Genomic DNA, 13,049 nt, shown 5'->3' with positions numbered 1-13,049 from the left:
TCTAATGACATTTTGGAAGGAAGCTTTCCAAGCTCTGTAACCTTCAGCTCGGTCAGTGAATTTCATGAGTCCCTTGGCAACCAGTTCACGTCGTGTGAAGAACTTGGCAAATTCTGTCGTGAACCGGTTGTCAGCAGAGTATACTGGTGATGGGTCGCCCTGATAGTGATGTGAGGTGCGTTCGTACCTGTTAGTGTCCTCATGGTGGCGCCAGCCGGTGTCGTATTGCTTCGGCCTGATGTACGGTGCGTCAGCAGGGTGATCCACGTTGGTTACCTGATGAGGGGCAAGGTAGTCATTAGCAGAGTTGTTTTGCCTCACATTTTCGAGTTTGTTTCTGTCCTGAGCCTCGTGACGACTCTCGCTCACTTCGCTGGAGGTGTCGTATTCTGGTTTTGGTACTGGTTCAGGGTTATAGTTTGGATCAGGAAGGTCATTAACATACTGAGATGTGCGTTGTGGTGAGTCTTGCAGTGGAAACTCCAGACTCGACGTACTGCTTTGGCTATGCAGCTTGGGATTTTGCGCGGCTTCTAGCGATTCTGCTTCGGCGAGGGCTGCGGCAGCTTCCCTTTTTGCTGCTAGGCTTTCTAAGGCGGCATCCACACATGCCTTCTCTAACTGCGTTCTTCTCTCTTGGTCGGCTCTCTCTAAGCGTGACCTTCTCTCTTGCTCGTCTCTCTCTAAGCGCGCCCTTCTCTCTTGCTCGTCTCTCTCTAAGCGCGACCTTCTCTCTTCATCATCTAGGCGTGCCTTTTCTAATTTAAGTTGCATCTCTTGGTCAGCAAAGCTCGCTCGTATTTTGGCGGCTTCAGCATTTGCGCGGGCAATGGCGACCGCGCTGCTGATGGATGTTGTCTTTGAGGAGACGGAAGTAACAGATCTTGTCCTATGTGATTTGTGAGACATGGTGTCTTGGGAAAGTGCTGGCTGTGCAGAGATTGCTGCAGCTGTATTCAGTCTTTGTGTAGCCGGTGACTTGAATCCCACTAGTTGGATGGCTGCCGTTTCACTGTTCTGTCCTCACTAGCTGAGGCAGGCTCATACGTAGCTATACAGTCAGCTAAACCGCTATACCGGGGTCCAATAAGGAGACTGTGGTTGAGTCTGTGCTTTATTAAACGTAGTGGTATATTGATGCGGTGAAACTGTGAACAATGATATACATAGAATCAGTGCATGGCATAGAACAGATACATAATACACATGATATACATTATGCATAACATTTAGAAAGCTAGTGACTAAACTGGGAGTACAACTGGTTAAACTAAGCTAATATAGAGCAGGAATATCTATATGAAGCATAAAGACATACCGGCAATGCAATCGCAAGGGGGATGAAGTGAAGCGTCTTTCCTTGAAGGCAAACTGAAGAAAGTGAAAGGAAAAATGGAGGGAAATGGAGGCTGAGCTACCATAATGCATTGCAAAGGAGGAGGAGAATCAGACATGGATAATACAAAAACGAGATTGAACTGCCAACATAACTCTGACCGCTAGAGGGAGCCAAAGCATCACAGATGAATAAAGGCATGAATATATCAATACTGTATACTGAGGAAACTGCAATTATGCAAGCAAATAATCAGGGTAACAATATTAGATGGCGGAGACAGAACATTGCGACTAATATGACTAATATGATAGTGGGGACATGAAAATCTGTATTAGAATACCAATAGAAAAACATAAATACCTGTCGGTAAAACCAGTAGCGGCTGCTGTCCCAAGTGGGAAAAGACTAAGCACAGGAGGGGCCGTAATGTGTCCAAAGGGCCTGTAGGATTAGGGTAAGGGAGAGTGAGTGCCCAGAGATCACAAATCGGAAACCGGCAGGCAGAGAGGTAGCACCGCACTAGTACCTGTGAGGAGTCCTGTGTGGGGTCAGCGGCGCATCGCGCGCCTAGCTGTACTGTCCTGGAAGTATGCTGGAGGAGTGAGAATGGACGAGCATGTCGCCCTAAAGTAGCCCCGGACCGGAAGTGACGCGGTACAGACCCGCGCATGCGCAAATGGCTCCTAGCGCTAGTGTGGGCAAGAACCTGCCCAAGAGAGGGAGTAGACAAGCGCTGTTAGTAGCGCTGAATGGGGAACAGGGGGGAGGATGCAACCCACACTGGAGCGGCCAGTGGGTGTCAGCCTAGAGAGTGGTGTAGTGTGGCTCTTATAGATAGAGATCGGAGGACTGGGGGAGTGTGAAGATTGATAAGATAACCGGGGAATAGACCCTAATTAGAGAGCATTATGGCCAAATGTGAGAATGGGATGAAAACAAGGAGCGAAAAAATGAGAGGGGAGAATGTAATGAAAATATGTAGAATAGAAGATATAAACATCTGGCGTACAATAAGGAAAAATAGCTGGAAAATAAAGATAAAAATAAACGAAAAGGTCAAAATTGTGTAAGAAGTAAAAAATAAAAAGGTAAAAAATAAAAAATACAAAATAAAAAATAATAAAGTAAAAGTCAAAAATGAAATGAAGAAATGACGGAAAAGATATTTTTAAGAAAATAAGGATGAAAAAATATTGAATGGAAAAATATAGCAAAATAGAAATAAAAATAAAATAAAAATAAAAAAAATAGTAATAAAATAAAAAAAAGGAAAATCGTAATGAGGCCGGACGACTCACCTATTAAGAAGTAGACTCAACGTGTCTGGAAAGTAAAGGGTTAGAAGATTAGTAAGGCATTACAGTAACCAATCAATGTCCCTGTTGAGACCCTTGGGGCTGAGGGTCTCAAGTTTGTGGATCCAGTAGGTCTCACGCATCTTCAGTTGCCTAATATGGTTACCCCCTCTCCTGGGCCTGGGGACCTGTTCAATGACCTGATATTTAAGTTGCGCCACCGTATGTATGCATTTGATGAAGTGCTCGGGGATTGGTAGCCATGTTTTACTGCAACGAATGGTAGACTTGTGGCTGGCTATACGATCCTTCACATGCTGGGTTGTTTCTCCCACGTATAGAAGGCCACATGGGCACTTAATAACGTAGATGACAAAGTTAGAATTACAAGTATAGTAGCCACGAATCGGGTAGGTTTTACCTGTCCTAGGATGTGTTACACTGTCTGACTTGATCACATTCGAGCAGGAGGCACAGTTGAGGCATGGAAATGTTCCTGAGCGGTGTGGGGTCAGTGTAGTCTGGGTCGTGGTGGGGCGTAGACTACCCATGTCGGCCCGGACCAATTTGTCCCTGATGTTGGGGGCCCTCCTGTTGCACATGAGAGGTGGTTCCGAGAAGCTTGTAATGTTGGGATAGGCTTTCCTTAGGAGGGACCAGTGTTTATTGATCACCCTCTCAACCTTGGGCATAAACGGGTGGAACGTGTGAACAAATGGGACCCTGTTCATACTGGTGTTACTGGGAGGCACAGGTGGTGGTTGTAGAGCTCTTGTTTTCTCTCGGTCAAGTAGGTTTTGTGGGTACCTCCTCTCCCTAAATTTTTGGGACATGTCCTCTAAGCGTGTAGGAAGTATCTCTGGATCTGAGACTATTCTGGCCACTCTGGTGAACTGCGAATGGGGAAGACTATTGCGTGTAGCTTTTGGGTGGCTGCTAGAATAATGTAGAAGACGGTTGCAGTCCGTGGGTTTGCAAAACAAGTCGGTGGACAGAAGACCCTGGTCATCCTTACGGACAAGAGTGTCTAAGAAGGATATTTGAGTAGGATCGAAGTGCATAGTGAATTGGAGCTCTGGATAGATGGAGTTGAGAGTCTGGTGGAATGCCTGTAATGTGTCAATAGAGCCCGTCCAGATGAAGAAAATGTCATCTATATAGCGTAGGTAACATTTAATGTGTTCCTCATATCTGATGTCCGTATAGACAAAACTTTCTTCAAATGAGTTCATGTACGCATTAGCATACGCCGGTGCGACATTAGAGCCCATCGCGGTCCCCTGGCACTGTACGTAGTAGGTATCCTCAAAGAGGAAAAAATTCTCATTAAGGACTAGTCTCAGAAGGTCTATGCACAGTTGTACATAGGTGGTGGATTTGCCCGAATTCTCCAGAAGCAGTTTGGATGCTGCAATACCTTTCTCGTGAGTGATAGAGGTATAGAGGCTATTGACGTCCATAGTAACCAGGAGGCTGTCGGGGGGTACACTACCGTGTTGTCTAAGCACTCTAAGGAAATGGCCATCTTCTTCACCGTTGGGAGCGGGGTTCTTTTTTGTTGCTAAAAAAGATGGTTCCTTGAGACCCTGTATAGATTATCGCCTCTTGAATAAGATCACGGTCAAGTTTCAATACCCTTTACCTTTGCTTTCCGATTTGTTTGCTAGGATTAAGGGAGCTAGTTGGTTTACGAAGATTGACCTTCGAGGAGCATATAATCTTGTTCGTATTCAGCAGGGTGATGAATGGAAAACTGCATTTAACACGCCCGAAGGCCATTTTGAATACCTTGTGATGCCATTCGGACTCTCTAATGCTCCATCTGTTTTTCAGTCCTTCATGCATGATATCTTCCGGACTTATATTGATAAATTCTTGATTGTATATTTGGACGATATTTTGATTTTTTCCGATGATTGGGAGTCTCATGTGCAACAGGTCAGGATGGTATTTCAGATCCTTCGTGACAATGCTTTGTTTGTGAAAGGGTCTAAGTGTCTCTTTGGGGTGCAGAAGGTTTCTTTTTTGGGCTTTATTTTTTCTCCCTTCGTCTATAGAGATGGATCCGGTTAAGGTTCAGGCCATTCATGATTGGATTCAGCCCACATCCGTGAAGAGCCTTCAGAAATTTTTGGGTTTTGGAAATTTTTATCGCTGTTTCATTGCTAATTTTTCCAGCGTGGTTAAACCCTTGACCGATTTGACGAAGAAAGGCGCTGATGTGGCGAATTGGTCCTCTGCGGCTGTCTCTGCCTTTCAGGAGCTTAAACGTCGATTTACTTCTGCTCCGGTGTTGCGCCAACCAGATGTTTCTCTTCCGTTTCAGGTTGAGGTTGACGCTTCTGAGATTGGGGCAGGGGCCGTTTTGTCTCAGAGGGATCCTGTTGGTTCCTTAATGAAACCGTGTGCCTTCTTTTCCCGTATGTTTTCGCCTGCTGAACGCAATTATGATGTCGGCAATTGGGAGTTGTTGGCTATGAAGTGGGCGTTTGAGGAGTGGCGACATTGGCTTGAGGGAGCTAAGCACCGTATTGTGGTCTTGACCGATCATAAGAATTTGATTTATCTCGAGTCTGCTAAACGGCTGAATCCTAGACAGGCTCGATGGTCCTTGTTTTTTTCCCGTTTTGATTTCGTGGTCTCGTACCTTCCGGGTTCTAAGAATATTAAGGCTGATGCCCTCTCTAGGAGTTTTTTGCCTGATTCTCCTGAGGTCTTAGAGCCGGTCGGTATTCTGAAAGAGGGGGTGGTCCTTTCTGCCATTTCCCCTGATTTACGACGGGTTCTTCAGGAATTTCAGGCTGACAAACCTGACCGCTGTCCTGTGGGGAAACTGTTTGTTCCTGACAGATGGACTAGTAGAGTGATTTCTGAGGTTCACTGTTCCGTGTTGGCTGGTCATCCTGGCATTTTTGGTACCAGAGATTTGGTTGGTAGGTTCTTTTGGTGGCCTTAATTGTCGCGTGATGTGCGTTCTTTTGTGCAGTCCTGTGGGACTTGTGCGCGGGCCAAGCCTTGTTGTTCCCGTGCTAGTGGGTTGCTTTTGCCATTGCCAGTCCCTGAGAAGCCCTGGACGCATATTTCGATGGATTTTATTTCTGATCTTCCGGTCTCCCAGAAGATGTCTGTTATCTGGGTTGTTTCTGACCGGTTCTCTAAGATGGTTCATTTGGTGCCTTTGCCTAAATTGCCTTCCTCTTCAGATTTGGTTCCGTTGTTTTTTCAGCATGTAGTTAGTTTGCATGGTATTCCGGAGAATATTGTGTCCGACAGAGGTTCCCAGTTTGTTTCTAGGTTTTGGCGGGCCTTTTGTGCTAGGCTGGGCATTGATTTGTCTTTTTCTTCTGCATTATATCCTCAGACAAATGGCCAGACCGAGCGAACTAATCAGACTTTGGAGACTTATTTGAGATGCTTTGTGTCTGCTGATCAGGATGATTGGGTGGCTTTCTTGCCATTGGCCGAGTTTGCCCTTAATAATCGGGCTAGTTCTGCTACCCTGGTTTCGCCTTTCTTTTGTAATTTTGTTTTTCATCCTCGTTTTTCTTCTGGGCAGGTTGAGCCTTCTGACTGTCCTGGTATGGATTCTGTGATGGACAGGTTTGTTATGAACTGGTGGTTTAGGAGCAACATGGGACGAGCTCTGAAGGAGGTGGTACCTGTACTGACCGCAGTCCCTAAGCTCAACACAACACTAGAAGTAGCCGTGGGATGCTCCTGTCACTCCCTAGGCACCTCGTCACAGTCTGAGAATTAACTACCCCTAAAGATAGAAACAGGAAAACTATCTTGCCTCAGAGAAAATCCCCAAAGGATAGATAGCCCCCCACAAGTAATGACTGTGAGTGGAGAGGGAAAAGACATACACAGAATGAAACCAGGATGTAGCACAGGAGGCCAGTCTAGCTAGATAGATAGGACAGGATAGAATACTGTGCGGTCAGTATTAAAAACTACAAAAATCCACACAGAGTTTACAAAAATCTCCACACCACACCACAGCGCCTGGCGAATTCTAAGTCCATTAAGTTCAGGGCAGTGCCTGAATCCACAAATGCCATGACAGAAAAGGATGACAATGAGCAAATCAGGGTCACAGATAAAATAAATTTAGGCTGTACAGTACTGATGGTAACAGACCTAGCGACCCTCCTAGTACGCTTAGGGCAATCAGAAATAACATGAGCAGAATCACCACAGTAAAAACACAGCCTATTCTGACGTCTGAATTCCTGCCGTTCTGTTCTAGTCAAAATCCTATCACATTGCATAGGCTCAGGACTCTGCTCAGAGGACACTGCCATATGGTGCACAGCTTTACGCTCGCGCAGACGCCGATCAATCTGAATGGCTAGAGACATAGATTCGCTCAAACCAGCAGGTGTAGGGAAGCCCACCATAACATCTTTAAGGGCTTCAGAAAGACCTTTTCTGAAAATAGCAGCCAGAGCATCCTCATTCCATTTAGTGAGCACAGACCATTTCCTAAATTTTTGGCAGTATAATTCTGCCGCTTCCTGACCTTGACACAAGGCCAACAGGGTTTTTTCTGCATGATCCACAGAATTAGGTTCGTCATACAATAATCCGAGCGCTTGAAAAAATGCGTCTACATTCAGCAATGCCGGATCCCCTGATTCAAGGGAGAATGCCCAGTCCTGAGGGTCACCATGCAGCAAGGATATGATGATTTTAACTTGCTGAATGGGATCACCAGAAGAACGGGGTTTCAAAGCAAAAAACAATTTGCAGTTATTTTTAAAGTTCAAAAACTTGGATCTGTCCCCAAAAAACAAATCAGGAGTAGGAATTTTGGTCTCCAAAGCCGGAGTCTGGACAACATAATCTTGGATACTCTGTACTCTTGCAGCAAGTTGATCCACACGAGAAAACAAACCCTGAACATCCATGCCAGAGCATAAATCCTGAACCACCCAGAGATCAAGAGGAAAAAAAAGACAAAACAGAGCACAGAAAAAAAGAATTTTTTTTTCCTTCTTTTGAGATGCATTTAATTCATTTTTGGCCACTTGTACTGTTATGAACTGGTGGCTTAGGAGCAACATGGGACGAGCTCTGAAGGAGGTGGTACCTGTACTGATCGCAGTCCCTAAGCTCAACACAACACTAGAAGTAGCCGTGGGATGCTCCTGTCACTCCCTAGGCACCTCGTCACAGCTTGAGAATTAACTACCCCTAAAGATAGAAACAGGAAAACTATCTTGCCTCAGAGAAAATCCCCAAAGGATAGATAGCCCCACACAAGTAATGACTGTGAGTGGAGAGGGAAAAGACATACACAGAATGAAACCAGGATGTAGCACAGGAGGCCAGTCTAGCTAGATAGATAGGACAGGATAGAATACTGTGCGGTCAGTATTAAAAACTACAAAAATCCACACAGAGTTTACAAAAATCTCCACACCTGACTAAAGGTGTGGAGGGTAACTGTTATGGTCTGGTGATTAAGGAGCGACATGCGACTAGCTCTGAGCAGGTGGTAACTATACTGACCGCAGTCCCTAAGCTCAACGCAACACTAGAAGTAGCCGTGGCATGCTCCTAACTCTGCCTAGGCATCTCATCACAGCCTAAGAGCTAACTACCCCTAAAGATAGAAGCAGGAAAACTATCTTGCCTCAGAGAAAATCCCCAAAGGATAGTTTAGCCCCCCACAAATAATGACTGTGAGAGGAGAAGGAAATGACATACGTAGTATGAAACAAGATTTAGCACAGGAGGCCACTTCTAGCTAGATAGAAATAGTACAGGACGGAACGCTGTGCGGTCAGTAAAAAAAACTAGAAAAATTCCACCGCAGAGAAATGCAAAAATCTCCACACCTGACTAAAGGTGTGGAGGGCAAACTCTGCTGCCCAGAGCTTCCAGCTAGCTGAATAGATCCATACTGATAAGCTGGACAAATGAGCAAAACATAGAAAGTGCTGAACAACAAAGTCCACAACAAGTGAACTGCAAAAGAACAAGCAAGGACTTAACTTTGCTGAACTGGTCAGAGAGTCAGGAAAATCCAAAGAGCAATAACTCCAGGCTGGAACAATTGACAACTGGCATTGAATGAGGGATAAGGCCAGACTAATATAGCCAGGCTCGGACTGGCCCACCGGGGAACCGGAGGATCCTCCGGTGGGCCCTGGCACTGACAGCTGCTGGCAGGGCCCCCCCCGCTCCAAGCCCCGCCCGCCGCCCGCCTTGAATACTCACCCTGCTCCAGCGATGGTCTCAGCATCTGCACTGCAGCTCGTCCTGAACGAGCGGTCACGTGACACCGCTCATTAAGATCATGAATATGCGCATATTCATGATCTTAATGAACGGTGTCACATGACCGCTCAAGCAGGAAGAAGGTGCTGCGCCGGCGCCGCCACCTGGAGTCGGGACAGAGCACGAGGGATGTCGGCACGGCCGTGCAGTGGGACAGGTGAGTATGAGGGACGGAGGGACGGGGGGACGGGGGGGGGAGGATGAAGGAGGACATAAGCCGGCGCGCCGAGCAGGAGCGGGTGCTGGTGCAGAGAGATAAGCCGCCATGCAGGGGGGAATATAAGCCATGCAGGGGGGAATATAAGCCATACAGGGGGGAATCTAAGCCATACACGGGGGAATCTAAGCCATGCAGGGGGAATCTAAGCCATGCAGGGGGGAATCTAAGCCATACAGGGGGGAATCTAAGCCATACAGGGGGGAATCCAAGCCATACAGGGGGGAATCTAAGCCATACAGGGGGGAATATAAGCCATACAGGGGTAAATATAAGCCATACAGGGGGGAATCTAAGCCATACAGGGGGGAATCTAAGCCATACAGGGGGGAATATAAGCCATACAGGGGTAAATATAAGCCATACAGGGGGGAATATAAGCCATGCAGGGGGGAATCTAATCCATACAGGGGGGAATATAAGCCATACAGAGGTGAATATACAGTATGGAGCATCATGTGTGGCCGTTATACAGTATGGAGCATCATGTGTGGCCATTATACAGTATGCAGCATCATGTGTGGCCGTTATACAGTATGGAGCATCATTTGTCGCCATTATACAGTATTGAGCATTATGTGGGATCATTATACAGTATGGAGCACTGTCTGGCCATTATACAGTATGGAGCAATGTGTGGCCATTATACACTATGGAGCATCATGTGTGGCCATTATACAGTATGAAGAACTGTGTGTGGCCATTATACAGTATGCAGCATCATGTGTGGCCATTATACAGTATGGAGCATCATGTGTGGTGGCCGTTATACAGTATTGAGCATCATGTGTGGCCTTTATACAGTATGGAGCACTGTTTGGCCATATTTTTGTTTGCTTATAATTATTGTATATAAAACAGTGTGATCAGCAGTGCTAAATGGCTGCGGTTGGGACGTGGATATGGGTGTGACTAGTTGTGAAATGGGTCTGGTCAGAGGCGTGACCTAAAATTTGCCGCGGCACACTACGCGCGCCGCAAACATTATGCCTCCTTCCCTTCTTCAAAAGTTGGGAGGTATGGTACCGCATTTGCCAGATCATGGCAAGTGCCGCAAATCCCATAGGGAATGAATGAGGCCGAACGCAGTGTTGCCGTAAGTGATCCGTTACGCGGCAGATGCAGAAAAACTGCCCGATCTGCTGCAAAAGGCTACTTTCACATCAGCGATTCTTGCCAAAGTCACTGCCGATAGTCTCATACTCACCAAAGGGGGAGGCAGCACTAAAAGTGCCTAGGGCAGCAGAAACTCTAAATACGGCCCTGGGGGGCTACATTATATTCTGTGGGGGGACTGCATTATACTTAACGTACTACATTATATTATGGGGGCTACATCATACTATATGAGGGGTTACAGTATACTCTATGAGGGGCTGCATTATATTCTGTGGTGGGGCTGCATTATTCTCTCAGGGGACTACATAATATTATGGGGGCTACATTATACTATATGAGGGGGCTACAGTATACTCTATGGGGGGGCTGCATTATATTCTGTGGTGGAACTGCATTCTCTCGGGACTACATTATATTCTGTGGTGGGTGGCATTATACTATATGGGGGGGGCTGCATTATACCCTATGGGGTGCTACATTATATTCTATGGTGGGGACTGCATCATACCTGAGAGGGTTGCATTATATTTTGTGGGGTGCTGCATTATATTCTATGAGAGGGGACTGCATTATATTTTATGAGGGGGCTACATTATATTCTGTGAGGGGGCTACCCCAACCCTTGCTACATTATTAAGACGTGAACTACCTTATATTATACCCTGATATTAGCGCTTTTTACCGCACAATTGGTGGTCTTGTATCTATTTCTATGTAGCTACATAGTGGGCCCCAAGAATGATTTTCTCTGGTGGGCCCAAGGTGCTCCAGTCCGACGCTGAATATAGCCGAGCCAGAAAGACGATCAGTGAAAACAGCTGCAGAAACTAAATCCAAGAAGCAGCCATACCACTCAAAACCACAGGAGGGAGCCCAAGAGCAGAACTCACAAAAATGCTACTTACAACCACCGGAGGGAGCCCAAGAGCGGAATTCACAACAGTACCCCCCCCTTGAGGAGGGGTCACCGAACCCTCACCAGAGCCCCCAGGCCGATCAGGAAGAGCCAAATAAAAAGCACGAACCAAATCGGCGGCATGAACATCGGAGGCAACAACCCAAGAATTATCCTCCTGGCCATAACCCTTCCGCATGACAAGATACTGAAGCTTCCGCCTCGAAAAACGAGAATCCAAAATTTTCTCAACCACATATTCCAACTCTCCCTCAACCAACACCGGGGCAGGAGGATCAACAGAAGGAACAACGGGCACCACATATCTCCGCAACAAAGATCTATGAAAAACATTGTGGATGGCAAAAGAGGCTGGAAGAGCCAAACGAAAAGACACAGGATTGATAATCTCAGAAATCTTATAAGGACCAATAAACCGAGGCTTGAACTTATGGGAAGAAACCTTCATAGGGACATGACGAGAGGACAACCAAACCAAATCCCCCACACGAAGCCGAGGACCAACACACCGACGGCGGTTAGCAAAACGCTGAACCTTTTCCTGGGACAACGTCAAATTGTCTACCACATGAGTCCAAATCTGCTGTAACCTGTCCATCACAGAATCTACACCAGGACAATCAAAGGCTCAACCTGCCCTGAAGAAAAACGAGGATGGAAACCAAAATTACAAAAGAAAGGCAAAACCAAAGTAGCCGAACTAGCCCGATTATTAAGGGCAAACTCGGCCAACGGCAAGAAAGTCACCCAATCATCCTGATCAGCAGACACAAAACATCTCAAATAGGTCTCCAAGGTTTGATGAGTTCGCTCAGTTTGACCATTTGTCTGAGGATGGAACGCCGAAGAAAAAGACAAATCTATACCCATCCTAGCACAAAAGGGACCGCCGAGCCTGTCTAGGGTTCAGCCGCTTGGCCGACTCAAGGTAAATCAGATTCTTGTGATCGGTCAAGACCACAATGCGGTGCTTGGCTCCCTCAAGCCAATGTCCCCACTCCTCAAATGCCCACTTCATAGCCAACAACTCTCGATTGCCGACATCATAATTGCGTTCCGCAGGCGAAAACTTTCGGGAAAAGAAGGCACATGGCTTCATCAAGGAACCATCAGAATTCCTCTGTGACCAAACGGCCCCTGCCCCAATCTCATAAGCGTCAACCTCAACCTGAAAGGGAAGAGAAACATCCGGCTGATGCAAGACAGGGGCAGAAGTAAATCGGGGTTTAAGCTCCTGAAAGGCCTCAACAGCCTCAGAGGACCAATTAGTCACATCAGCGCCTTTCTTCGTCAAATCGGTCAGGGGTTTAACCACACTAGAGAAGTTGGCAATGAAACGGCGATAAAAATTATTACATTTCTGAAGGCTCTTCACAGATGTGGGTTGAATCCAGTCATGAATGGCTTGGACCTTAACAGGATCCATTTCTATAGACGAAGGAGAAAAAATAAACCCCAAAAAAGAGACCTTCTGAACTCCAAACAGGCACTTAGACCCCTTCACAAATAGAGCATTATCACGAAGGATCTGGAATACCATCCTGACCTGCTTCACATGAGACTCCCAATCATTGGAAAAAATCAAAATATCATCCAAATACACAATCAAGAATTTGTCAAGATAATTGCGGAAAATATCATGCATAAAGGACTGAAATACAGAAGGAGCATTAGAAAGCCCGAAAGGCATCACCAGGTATTCAAAATGGCCAAACCAGCAGAGCCTATACGCCTATAATCAATGGTCACCCCGCAATTAGGGACTATGTGACAGGTTGGTGGGGGTGACCATTGATTATTCCAGCTGGCCAGGGGGGAGTGGCTTCTTGCTTATTAGGAGGCAGCAGACGCCATGTGGAGCTGACTCACTCATCTTTT

This window comes from Ranitomeya imitator, chromosome 2 (assembly GCF_032444005.1).
Source record: "Ranitomeya imitator isolate aRanImi1 chromosome 2, aRanImi1.pri, whole genome shotgun sequence".
Lineage (NCBI taxonomy): Eukaryota > Metazoa > Chordata > Amphibia > Anura > Dendrobatidae > Ranitomeya > Ranitomeya imitator.
Note: the sequence above shows the minus strand (reverse complement) of the source record.